The 14,466-nt window shown below is 42.0% G+C and overlaps 4 pseudogenes; all 4 read left to right on the forward strand.

The window, feature by feature from the left end:
• Positions 1 to 1,066: 1,066 nt before the first annotated feature.
• LOC133090636 (cytochrome c oxidase subunit 2-like) lies at positions 1,067 to 1,750 on the forward strand (annotated as a pseudogene).
• Positions 1,751 to 1,981: 231 nt separating this feature from the next.
• Positions 1,982 to 2,655, forward strand: LOC133090647 (ATP synthase subunit a-like; annotated as a pseudogene).
• A 1,963-nt stretch (positions 2,656 to 4,618) lies between these two features.
• On the forward strand, positions 4,619 to 7,571 carry LOC133092196 (NADH-ubiquinone oxidoreductase chain 5-like; annotated as a pseudogene).
• A 577-nt stretch (positions 7,572 to 8,148) lies between these two features.
• Positions 8,149 to 9,266, forward strand: LOC133090657 (cytochrome b-like; annotated as a pseudogene).
• The last annotated feature ends 5,200 nt before the right edge of the window (positions 9,267 to 14,466 follow it).

Here is a 14,466-nt window from a genome sequence, read left to right on the forward strand (position 1 = left end):
CTGCAGCAGTGTGTGTGTGTGTGTGTGTGCCATATCTGCACACACGTACGGACCCCTGCTTCTCACTCCGGCGCGTGACCGCCCAGCCCTAACCCGGCCATTCTCAGGGCTCACCGAGCAAGGCCTCCACCCGGAGCCCCGGGTCTCGGTTCTGCTACTTCTCAGTTAACAGAGAAGCTTCAGTCCAGCCCTCAGATCACCACTGATGAAGCATCTGCTCGACGGACCCTTTCCAAGACCCTGTGGTGTGACAGGCATCTGTTGGCTTCGAAAGATCCAGAATGTCCTAGACTCGACTCCTCCCTGGGAAGGACTCACGGCTTCCTGCTGGAATCGGACAAACGCAAATAACCCCAATCTAATGAGATAAGAACACAGATGGCTTAGAGCTAGGTTCGGGGTTAGGCATAATTAAGGCAGCAGATGGGGAAATTCAAGTGAAAATTCAGTAAAATTTTAATTGAAAGATGATGTGTTTCCACCCTAAGATCCTTTAAAGGTGAGCTCACATTTCACGCCCCTGCCCCCCTCCCCAGCAAACACACAATCCCAGTCAAGCCTGTTCCAAGCTATGTGGTCGTCTCTCCTCTCCCTGAGCCTGAGGAGCTCGACCTGGTCACTCTTCCTGTAACTCTTCCCTGTTGCTGGCCCCAGGAAGAGATGCACACGTCCCTGTTAGGGTGGGCAGTGAGGGCGGGACGCAGAGGAGAGAGGAGGGTAGTTGGAGGGCGCCCAGTGCAGCAGAGGCAGGGACCTGGCCTAGATAGCTACCCCTGCTCAGCCTCCCGGGTGGCCCCATATGTCCTAGGTCTTGGGCTGTCTTCCTCTTGGATGTGTTGGGCTGTCCGTCTCTGCCATCGTCTTGGGGATCTGCCCCCAGCCACCGCCGGGAAGCTCTCTTCACCCTGGAGGGGGAGGTCCCCAAGGTCCTTGTCCGTAGGGGGACCCCATAACCACTATGTCTTTCTCCATAAACGAGAAAAATTAGTAAAATTTTAGTCATATTAGTAAAATTTTATGTAACTTTGTCAAAGTTAAGTCACAGATGGAAATCCTGTATATCTCTATGGCATATCCTTTCCAACTAGGGTTTCAAGACGCAACATCACCCATCATGGAAGAATTACTACACTTTCACGACCACATACTAATAACTGTCTTCTTCATTAGCTCTCTGGTTCTTTATATCATTTCACTAACGCTAACAGCTAAGCTAACACATACCAGCACAATAGACGTGCAAGAAGTAGAAAGCATCTGAACCATCTTACCGGCCATTATCCTGAGTTTAATTGCCCTGCCATCGTTGCGAATCCTCCACATGACAGACGAAATCAACAACCCGTCTCTTACTGTAAAAACTACAGGCCACCAGTGATACTGAAGTTATAAGTACACTGACCACGAAGACTTAAATTTTGACTCCTATATAATCCCAACATCAGACTTAAAACCAGGGGAGCTACGACTGCTAGAAGCTGATAACCGAGTAGTGTTGCCCATAGAAATAACAATCCGAATAATAATCTCCTCCGAAGATGTATTACACTCAGGAGCCGTACCTTCCCTAGGCCTGAAAACGGACGCAATCCCAGGGCGCCTAGATCAAACAGCCCTAATATCAACACGACCAGGTTTGCATTACGGACAGTGTTCAGAGATTTGTGGGTCAAACCATAGCTTCATGCCAATTGTCCTTGAGTTAGTATCCCTAAAATACTTTGAAAAATGTTCCGCATCAATATTGTAAACTCATTAAGAAGCTAGGTAGCGTTAACCTTTTAAGTTAAAGACTGAGAGCTAAGACTCTCCTTAATGGCATGCCACAATTAGATACATCAACATGATTCACTACCATTTCATCTATGTTTCTAACACTGTTTATTATATTTCAACTAAAAGTCTCCAAGTACACTTACTACCCCAACCTAGAGTCAACACACACCAAAGTGCAAAAACAGTCCACCCCTTGAGAAACAAAATGAACGAAAATCTATTTGCCTCTTTCGTAACCCCAACAATAATAGGCCTCCTTGTAGTCATTTTAATTATTATGTTTCCAAGTATTTTACTTCCAACATCAAAACGACTAATTAATAATCGCATAATTTCCCTTCGACAATGACTAGTCCAACTTACATCAAAATAATAAGACCCACAATCACAAGGGACAGACTTGATCACTAATACTAATATCATTCATTTTATTTATTGGGTCAACCAACCTTCTGGGACAACTACCCCACCCGTTTACACCCACCTCACAGCTCTCAATAAATGTGGAATAGCTGTTCCCCTATGAGCCGGCACCGTGATTACAGGTTTTTGAAACAAAACAAAAGTGTCTTTAGCTCACTTCTTACCACAAGGCACACCCACCTCCCTTACCCCCATACTAGTGATTATCGAACTATCAGCCTGTTTATCTAGCCGGTAGCACTAGCTGTGCGATTAACAGCCAATATTATAGCAGGACGTGTATTAATACATCTAATCGGAGGGACAACTTTAGCACTAATAAGCATCAACACTGCCACAGCTTTTATTACATTCATCATTCTCACCCTACTCACTATCCTCGAATTTGCCGTTGCTATAATTCCAGCCTATGTGTTTACCCTGCTAGTAAGCCAATATCTGCATGACAACACATAATGACCCACCAGACCCGCGCATATCACATAGTAAACCCCAGTCCTTGACCTCTTACAGAAGCCCTTTCAGCCCTCCTCATAACATCAGGCCTAATCATGTGATTCCACTTCAACTCAATAATACTACTAATATTAGGCCTACTAACTAATACTCTAACAATATATCAGTGGTGGCGAGATGTTATTCGAGAGAGCACCTTCCAAGGCCATCACACACCAACCATCCAAAAAGGGCTTGGATATGGGATAATCTTATTTATCATCTCAGAAGTCCTCTTTTTTTTTACCGGCTTCTTTTGAGCCTTCTATCACTCAAGCCTCACCCCTACTCCTGAATTAGGCGGGTGCTGGGCGCCAACAGGCGTTCGCCCTCTAAATCCTCTAGAACTGCTGCTCCTCAACACTTCCGTGCTATCAGCCTCTGGGTGTCTATCACCTGGGCCCACCACAGCCTTACGGAAGGAAATCGCAAACGCATACTCCAAGTCCTCTTTATGACAATTGCCCTGGGCGTATATTTTACACTCCTACAAGCCTTGGAGTATGTGAAGCTCCATTTACAATCTCAGATGGAGTATATGGACCAACTCTCTTCACGGCCACAGGGTTCCACGGACTGCACATAATCATTGGGTCCACCTTCCTTATTGTCTATTTTCTACACCAATTAAAATTCCACTTCGCATCCAACCACCACTTTGGCTTTGAAGCCGCTGCTTGATACTGACATTCTGTAGATGTTGTATGGCTATTCCTTTACGTATCTGTCTATGGATGAGGCTCATAATTCTTTTAGTATTAATTAATGCAACTGACTTCTAATCAGTTAGTTTCGGTACCCCCCGAAAAAGAATAATAAACTTAATACTGACCCTATTAACACATACTGCACTGGCCTCATTGTTCATACTCATCGCCTTCTGACTCCCCCAGCTAAACACGTACGCAGAGAAAACAAGCCCTTATGAATGCGCATTGGACCTGATAGGATCCGCCCGCCTGCCTTTTCCCATAAAATTTTTCCTAGTAGCAATCACATTCCTCCTTTTCCACCTAGAAATTGCCCTCCTACTGCCCCTCCCCTGAGCAACTCAAACAAGTAATCTAAAAACAATACTCACCATGGTTTTACTTTTCATCTCATTATTGGCAATTAGCCTGGCCTATGAGTGAACTCAGAAAGGACTGGAGTGGACTGAATATGGTATTTAGTTTAAAACAAAACAAATGATTTCGACTCATTAGATTATGACTAAACTCATAATTACCAAGTGTCTTCAGTGTACATAAATATTATTATAGCTTTCACAATATCCCTTGTAGGGCTGCTAATATATCGATCCCACTTAATGTCCTCACTATTATGTCTAGAAGGCATAATATTATCACTATACATCCTGGTGACCCTAATAATCCTAAACTCACACTTCACCTTAGCCCGCATAATACCCATCATCCTACTGGTGTTCACAGCCTGTAAAGCTGCCCTCAGATTATCCTTGTTAGTAATAGTATCAAATACGTATGGCTCTGACTACGTACAAAACCCTAACCTCCTCCAATGCTAAAATTTATTATCCCTACGATTATACGAATACCACTGACTTGATTATCAAAAAACAATATAATTTGAATTAACGCTACAACCCATAGCCTGCTAATTAGCCTCATAAGCCTGTTTCTTCTTAACCAGTTTAATGACAATAGCCTTAATTTCTCATTAATATTTTTTTCCGACTCCCTATCTGCACCACTACTGATCTTGACAATATACTCCTACCTCTGATATTAATAGCCAGTCAATCTCACCTGCTCAAAGAATCACTGACCTGAAAAAAACTATGCATCACTATACTAATCATATCACAAACATTTTTAATCATAACATTTACCGCCACAGAACTAATTCTATTTTACATCATATTCGAGGACACACTAATTCCTACACTCATCATCATCACTCGATGAGGTAACCAAACAGAACGCCTCAACGCAGGGCTCTATTTTCTATTCTACACACTAGTCAGATCACTCCCGCGGCTAGTGGCATTAGTATATATCCAAAACACCACGGGCTCCCTGAATTTCCTCGTACTTCAATATTGAACCCAAGCATTACCCAACTCCTGATCCAACGTTTTTATATGACTAGCCTGCACAATAGCATTTATAGTAAAAATACCCCTCTATGGCCTCCACCTTTGACTACCAAAGCACACGTAGAAGCTCCCATCGCAGGCTCTATAGTCCTTGCAGCCGTATTACTAAAACTCGGGGGCTACGGCATGCTATGAACTACAAAAATACTCAATCCCCTGATAGAATTCGTAGCATACCCTTTTCTTATGCTCTCCTTATGAGGGATAATCATAACCAGTTCAATCTGTCTACGCCAAACAGACCTAAAATCACTTATCGCATATTCTTCCCTCAGCCACATAGCACTTGTTATTGCAGCTATCCTCATCCAGACTCCTTGATGTTACATAGGAGCCACCGCTTTAATAATCGCCCATGGCCTCACATCATCTGTATTATTCTGTCTAGCAAACTCAAACTACGAGCGAGTTCATAGCCGACCTGTAATTTTAGCCCGAGGCCTACAAACCCTCCTCCCACTAATAGCCACTTGATGACTACTGGCAAGCCTGACAAACTTAGCCCTACCTCCAACTATTAATCTAATCGGAGAACTGTTCGTAGTTATAGCAACCTTCTCATGATCACATTTTACCATTATCTTAATAGGAACTAACATTGTAATTACAGCCCTATATTCTATATACATACTAATTACGACACAACACAGTAAATACACACACCATATTAATAATACTACACCCTCCTTCACAGGAGAAAACGCCCTTGTAGCCCTCCATATTCTACCCCTCCAACTCCTGTCACTAAATCCCAAAATCATCCTGGGCCCCCTGTATTGTAAATATAGTTTAAAAAAAACACTAGATTGTGAATCTAGTAACAGAAGACTGAGACTTCTTATTTACCGAGAAAGTACTGCAAGAACTGCTATTTCATGACCTCATGCCTAACAGTATGGCTTTTTCAGGCTTTTAAAGGATAGTAGTTATCCATTGGTCTTAGGAGCCAAAAAATTGGTGCAATTCCAAGTAATAAACCTATTTTCCTCTTTTGCTCTGGTCACACACTAATACTAATTAACCCAATTATAATAACTAACACAGGTTTCTACAAAAGTGACAAATATCCATCATATGTAAAAAAATACTGTCTCATGTGCTTTTATTACCAGCCTAGTTCCAACGATAATATTCCTCCGCACAGGCCAAGAAATAATGATCTCAAACTGACATTGAATCACTGTCCAAACCCTTAAATTAACACTTAGCTTCAAAATAGATTACTTCTCAATAATATTCATACCAGTAGCATTATGTGTTACGTGGTCCATTATGGAGCTCTCAATATGGTACATTCACTTAGACCCTTACATTAATCGGTTCTCCAAGTACCTACTCCTCTTCCTCATCACCATGCTAATCCTTGTTACTGTCAATAACCTCTTCCAGCTTTTTATTGGATGGGAAGGGGTTGGAATTATATCCTTCCTACTCATTGGGTGATGATATGGGTGAGCAGACAAAAACACAGCTGCTCTCCGAGCAATCTTATACAACCGCATTGGGGATATCTGGTTCATTATATCAATAGCATGATTCCTGTTTAACTCAAACACATGAGACCTGAAACAAATTTTTATACTCGACCTAAATCCCTCGAACCTCTCCCTTATAGGACTCGTACTAGCCGCAGCCGGAAAATCAGCCCAATTTGGACTCCACCCTTGACTCCCCTCAGCAATAGAGGACCCCACCCCTGTATCACCTCTGCTCCCCTCAAGCACAATAGTTGTGGCAGGAGCCTTCCTACTTATTCGATTTTACCCTTTAACAGAAAACAACAAACTTATTCCAGCAATAGCGCTGTGCTTAGGAGCCCACACCACCCTATTCACAGCTATATGCGCTCTCACCCAAAATGACATTAAAAAAATGATCACTTTCTCCACTTCAGGCCAATTAGGCTGAATAATGGTAACGATCGGCATCAACAAACCCTATCCAGCATTCTTGCACATCTGCACACATGCTTTTTTTAAGGCCATGCTATTCATATGCTCCAGATCCATTAGTCACAGGCTGAATGACGAACCAGATATTTGAAACATAGGAGGCCTATTCAAGGCTTTACCCTTCACCACAACAGCCCTCATTATCGGGTGTCTGGCATTAACAGGAATGCCTTTCCTCACCGGCTTCTATTCTAAAGACTTGATCATCGAAGCTGCTAACACGTCTTACACCAACGCCTGAGCCCGGTTAATAACTCTAATTGCCACCTCCCTCACAGCTGTCTATAGCACCTGCATCATCTTCTTCACTCTGTTAGGACAACTCCGCTTCTCTCCCTGAACCCCCATCGATGAAAACGACCCCCTCTTAATTAACTCCATCAAACGCCTACTAATTGGAAATGTCCTTGCCGGGTTCATTATCTCCAACAACAGTCCCCCTAATAACCATACCCTTAACTCTAGAACTAACTGCCCTTGCAGTAACCATCCTAGGCTTCGTATTGGCACTCGAAATCAACCTTAACACACATTCATCCTCAAATACCCTTAAATTCTCTAGTCTCTTAGGATATTTCTCCACCATCATGTACCGTCTTCCTCCTTACCTAAACCTAAGCCAAAACTCAGCATCCTCCCTTTTGGACTTAATCTGACTAGAAAACATTTTACCAAAACCCACATCCCTTACTCAACTAAAGTTCTCCACACTAATCTCAAGCCAAAAAGGCCTTATCAGACTATACTTCCTATCGTTCCTCATTACTCTCACCCTTACCATGCTTTTATTTAATTACCACGAGTAATCTCCATAATAACCACAACACCAATAAGCAACGACCAACGAGTAACAATCACCAACCAGGTACCATAACTATATAATGCCGCAGTCCCTATAGCCTCCTCACTAAAAAAGCCAGAGTCACCAGTATCATAAATAACTCAGTCTCCCAACCCATTGAACTTGATCACAACTTCCACCTCCTCATCCTTTAAAATATAAAATACCATCAAAAATTCTATTATCAACACTGAAAGAAACGCCCCCAAGACAGTCTTATTAGAAACCCAAACCTCAGAATACTGCTCAGTGGCCATAGCCGTCGTACAGCCAAACACAACGAATATCCCCCCTGAATAAACCAAAAACACTATCCAACCTAAAAATGAACCACCAAAGTTCAACACGATCCCACACCCAATACCACTGCTCACAATCAACCCAAAGCCCCCATAAATAGGCGAAGGTTTTGAAGAAACCCTCACAAAACTGATCACAAAAATAACACTTAAAATAAATACGTCATCATCATTCTCACATGGATTCCAACCATGACCAATGACATGAAAAATCGTCATTGTCATTCAACTGTAAGAACACCAATGACCAACATCCGAAAATCACACCCACTAATAAAAATCAACAATACATTCATTGACCTCCCAACCCCATCAAACATTTCATCATGATGGAATTTTGGCTCTCTACTAGGCATTTGCCTGATCCTACAAATCCTAACAGGCTTATTCCTAACAGTGCACTACACACCAGACACAACAACTGCCTTCTCATCAGTAGCACACATCTGTTGAGATGTTAACTATGGATGAATCATTCGATATATACATGCAAACGGAGTTTCCATATTCTTTATCTGCCTTTATATTCACGTAGGACGTGGCCTATATTATGGGTCCTGTGCCTTTCTAGAAACATGAAACATCTGAATTATTCTACTGCTTACAGTCATAGCTACTGCATTCATAGGCTATGTACTACCATGAGGACAAATGTCATTCTGAGGGGCAAGAGTCATTACAAACCTGCTCTCAGCAATCCTATACATTGGCACTACTCTTGTCGAATGGATCTGAGGCGGCTTTTCTGTAGACAAAGCAACACTCAAGCGATCCTTCGCTTTTCATTTTATTCTCCCCTTCATCATTACAGTGTTAGCATCTGTCCACCTACTATTTTTCCACGAAACAGGATCCAACAACCCCACAGGAATCCCATCTGACACAGACAAAATTCCATTCCACCCCTATTACACAAAGACATCCTAGTTGCCCTACTACTAATCCTAACCCCACTAATACTAGTCTTATGTTCACTCAATTGGCTAGGCGACCCCGACAACTACACCCTAGCAAACCCACTCAACACACGACCACACATTAAACCAGAGTGATACTTTCTATTCGCATATGCAATTCTACGATCAATCCCCAACAAACTAGGAGGAGTCTTAGCCCTATTGCTCTCAATCCTAATTCTAGCATTTATCCCAATACTCCACAAATCCAAACAATGAAGCGTAACATTCCGACCCCTTAGCCAATTCTTATTTTGAGTGCTAGTGGCAGACCTACTAACACTAACTTGGATTGGAGGACACTCCTTCATCATTATCGGACAACTCACATCTATTTTATACTTTCTTTTAATTCTAGTGCTAATACCAGTAACTAGCATCATTGAAAACAATCTCCTGAAATGAAGAGTCTTTGTAGTATTTCACATTATCCTGGTCTTGTAAACCAGAAGAGGAGAATAACACACCTCCCTAATACTCAAGGAAGAAGCCCTAAGCTTCGCCGCCAGCACCCAAAGCTGAAATTCTACTTAAACTATTCCCTGAAATTATAAGACATTTACAAAATTATTAAGTGCTATATCAATATTAAAACAGTCCATTTTATCACAAACTACTATGTACATCGTGCATACTTGTACTACCACATTAATAAGTACATATACCTTATATGTACATATTACATTATATGTATAATTGTACATTACACTATCTATCCCATGCTTATAGGCATGTACATCTTATTATTAGTATTGCATAGTACATATAGATTATTAATAGTACATAGTACATTGAGTCAAATCAATTCTAGTCAACATGCATATCCTGTCCATTAGACCATGAGCTTAATCACCAGGCTGCGTGAAACCATCAACCCGCTCGGCAGTTGCCCCCTTCTGATAAACCTCACCAGCCCTTGCTACTTCAGTCTATATACCGCCATCTTCAGCAAACCCTAAAAAGGAGCAAAAGTCAGCACAACTATAACACATAAAAATGTTAGGTCAAGGTGTAATCCATGGGGTGGGAAGAAATGGGCTACATTTTCCACACCAAGAATACTCTCTTACCTGCATGAAAGTTTTTATGAAACCTAAAAACCAAAGGAGGATTTAGTAGTAAATTAAGAATAAAGTGTTTGAAAACCATAATTCAAAAAGAGTCATGTGGGCTTCCCTGGTGGCGCAGTGGCTGAGAATCTGCCTGCCAATGCAGGGGACGCGGGTTCGAGCCCTGGTCTGGGAAGATCCCACATGCCGCGCGGAGCAACTGGGCCCGTGAGCCACACCTACTGAGCCTGCGCGTCTGGAGCCTGTGCTCCGCAACAAGAGAGGCCGCGACAGTGAGAGGCCCACGCACCACGATGAAGAGTGGCCCCTGCTTGCCGCAACTAGAGAAAGTCCTCGCACAGAAACGAAGACCCAACACAGCCAAAAATAAATAAATAAATAAATAATAAATAAATTTTTAAAAAAAGTTAAAAAAAAAAAAAAAAGAGTCATGTACCACAATGTTCATTGCATCTCTATTTATAATAGCCAGGACATGGAAGCAACCTAAGTGTCCATCGACAGATGAATGGATAAAGAAGATGTGGTACATATATACAATGGAATATTACTCAGCCATAAAAAGAAATGAAATTGAGTTATTTGTAGTGAGGTGGATGGACATAGAGTCTGTCATACAGAGTGAAGTAAGTCAGAATGAAAAACAAATACCGTATGCTAACACATATATATGGAATATAAAAAAAAAAAAAAAAAAAGGTTCTGAAGAACCTAGGGGCAGGACAGGAATAAAGACGCTGTTGTAGAGAATGAGCTTGAGACATGGGGAGGAGGAAGGGTAAGCTGGGACGAAGTGAGAGAGTGCCATGGACTTATATATACTACCAAATGTAAAATAGATAGCTAGTGGGAAGCAGCCACATAGCACAGGGAGATCAGCTCAGTGCTTTGTGACCACCTAGAGGGGTGGGATAGGGAGGATGGGAGGGAGACGCAAGAGGCAGGAGATATGGGGATATATGTATATGTATAGCTGATTCAGTTTGTTATAAACCAGAAACTAACACACCATTGTAAAGCAATCATACCCCAATAAGATGTTAAAAAAAGAAGAATAGAGTGCTTAATTGAATAAGGCCATGAAACACCCACACACCACCTGTCACCCTCCTCAGGTACTATGACAAAACCACAACTTATTAACAAATGCTAGTCAATTATATGAGAGGAGATAAGTTGTAACAATGGTAAGCATACTGGAAGATGTGCTTGGATAAACCAAAGCGTAGCTTAAATAAAGCACCTAGTTTACACCTAGAAGATTTCATAGCTTATGAATGCCTTGAACTAAACCTGGCCCACACCCCTCCCACCATACTAGCATGAAACCAATCAAATAAAACATTCAGCTAACATCTAAAGTATAGGAGATAGAAATTTAAATACTAATGGTGCCATAGAGAAAGTACCGTAAGGGAATGATGAAAGAAAAATTAAAAGTAACAAAAAGCAAAGCTTATCCCTTGTACCTTTTGCATAATGATTTAACTAGCAATATTTTAACAAAGAGAACTTAAGTTAAACTACCCGAAACCAGACGAGCTACTTATGAACAGTTACTAGAACGAACTCATCTATGTGGCAAAATAGTGAGAAGATTTACAAGTAGAGGCAACAAGCCTAGCCAGCCTGGTGATAGCTGGTTGTCCAGGAAAAGAATTTCGGTCCAACGTTAAATAATACTAAGAACCTCTTATAAGTTTCAATGTATATTTAAATGTTAGTCTAAAAAGGTACAGCTTTTTAGAAACGGGTACACCTTAACTAGAGAGTAAAAACAAACAGCACCATAGTTGGCTTAAAAGCAGCCACCAATTAAGAAAGAATTCAAGCTCAACAATAAATATATCTTAATTTCAATATTAAATAAATCAGCTCCTAGTCTTATTACTGGACTAATCTATAAAATTATAGAAGCGATACTGTTAATATGAGTAACAAGAAGTATTTCTCCTTGTACAAGTTTACATCAGCTACTAATAATATACTGATAGTTAACAGTAAATAAATATAACCCAACACCAGACTATTTATTAAACATACTGTTAATCCAACACAGGTGTGCACCCAAGGATAGATTAAAAAAAGTAAAAGGAACTTGGCAAACACAGACCCCGCCTGTTTACCAAAACCATCACCTCTAGCAGCACTAGTATTAGAGGCACCACCTGCCCAGTGACAGTTGTTAGACGGCCGTGGTATCCTGACCGTGCAAAGGTAGCATAATCATTTGTTCTCTAAATAAGGACTTGTATGAATGGCCACACTAGGGTTTTACTGTCTGTTACTTTTAATCAGTGAAATTGACCTCCCTGTGAAGAGGTGGGGATGACAAAATAAGACGAGAAGAGCCTATAGAGCTTCAATTAATCAACCCCAAGAAACATAGTCAAACTGCCAAGAGGTAACAGAATTTCACACGGGTTGACAATTTTGGTTGGGGTGACCTCGGAGCACAAAAAAACCTCCGAGTGATTAAAGCTTAGACCCACTAGCCAAAGCATAATATCACTTATTGATCCAAAAACTGCTCAATGGAACAAGTTACCCTAGGGATAACAACGTAATCCTATTCTTGAGTCCATATTGACAATAGGGTTTACAACCTCGACGTTGGATCAGGACACCCCAGTGGTGTAACTGCTATTAAAGTTTTGTTTGTTCAATGGTTAAAGTCCTACGTGATCTGAGCTCAGACCGGAGCAATCCAGGTCAGTTTCTATCTATTATGTATTTCCCCCAGTATGAAAGGACAAGAGAAATATGGCCCACTTTAAACAAGCGCCTTCAAAGCAATTAATGATATAATCTCAACTTAATAAGCAAACACTAAACAACCACCCAAGACCAGGGTTCAGTTAGGGTAGCAGAGCCCGGTAATTGCATAAAACTTAAGCCTTTATACTCAGAGTTTCAAACCCTCTCCGTAACAAAATGTTTATAATCAACATCCGAATGCTTGTTATTCCTATTCTTTTTTTTTTTAAACATTAGTCAATTCATTCTTTTTTTTTATTTATTTATTTATTTATTTATTTATTTATTTATTTATTTATGGCTGTGTTGGGTCTTCGTTTCTGTGCGAGGGCTTTCTCTAGCTGTGGCAAGCGGGGGCCACTCTCCTTCGCGGTGCGCGGGCCTCTCACTATCGTGGCCTCTCCCGTTGTGGAGCACAGGCTCCAGACGCGCAGGCTCAGTAATTGTGGCCCACGGGCCCAGTTGCTCCGCGGCATGTGGGATCTTCCCAGACCAGGGCTCGAACCCGTGTCCCCTGCATTGGCAGGCAGATTCTCAACCACTGCGCCACCAGGGAAGCCCTATTCCTATTCTTTTAGCTGTAGCATTCTTTTTTTTTTTTTAATAAATTTATTTATTTAATTTATTTATTTTGGCTGCGTTGGGTCTTCATTGCTGCTCGCGGGCTTTCTCTAGTTGCGGCGAGCAGGGGCTACTCTTCATTGCCGTGCACAGGATTCTCATTGTGGTGGCTTCTCTTGTTGCAGAGCATGGGCTCTAGGCAGGTGGGCTTCAGTAGTTGTGGCACACGGGCTTAGTTGCTCTGCGGCATGTGGGATCTTCCCGGCCCAGGGCTTGAACCCGTGTCCCCTGCATTGGCAGGCGGATTCTTAACCACTGAACCACAGGGACGCCCAGCCATAGCATTCTTAACATTAGTAGAGCAAAAAATCCTAGGCTACATACAATTCCGAAAAGGACCAAATATTGTAGGACCACACGGCCTACTTCAACCCGTTGCCGACGCAATCAAACTATTCACTAAAGAACCACTACGACCAGCTACATCCTTCACCTCCATATTTATTATCACACCAATCTTAGCTCTGACTCTAGCCCTAACAATATGGATCCCCCTACCCCTGTGGTAGGGCAATGCCTGACTGATGGCACAGGGGACAGGGGAGCAGTGAGGGGCCACCTCCCCTGGGGCGGTGGTCCTCTGGGCCAAACTTACTGGAGAGGGTGCATGAAATTGCCCCTTTGGGGTTTAGTTGCTGTTGTGTGGTCCTCTCTCCACAGGATATGGACATGAGTTCACAGAGCATCCACTCCCCTCTGTGTCTGTCCTTGCGTTTGGACCAGTCTGTGCTCCTCAGGTCTGCCCTTCACAAGGCTCCTCTGTCCCTCTTCCAGGCCACTGTCCACCTGCCCTCAGGAACTCTGCATGCTGGGGCCTGGACAAGAGGCAAAAACATGCGTTGAGATCAATTGATTAATCAATTGATCAGTTGATCAATCCATCCAAACATCTGTCCATCCATCCATCCATCCACTCACCCAAACTTTCTTCAACAAAGATTGGATTTATATAATACCTCAAAAAAGTGGTAGGATGGTCAACCATGAAATCTCTCGCCCCATCTTCAAACAAAATTGTACTTTTTTTTTTTAAGATCAAGGGCCACCATGTGAAATATTAGTTGCCTTTTATTGGATAACTATTGTGCATCTCCATTATACTGAAACATTATATTCTTTTTTCATGTATTAATGATTGGTGTGTCAAGATTTGAACA

The sequence above is a fragment of the Eubalaena glacialis genome, chromosome 1, assembly GCF_028564815.1.
Source record: "Eubalaena glacialis isolate mEubGla1 chromosome 1, mEubGla1.1.hap2.+ XY, whole genome shotgun sequence".
In the NCBI taxonomy this organism is placed as follows: Eukaryota; Metazoa; Chordata; class Mammalia; order Artiodactyla; family Balaenidae; genus Eubalaena; species Eubalaena glacialis.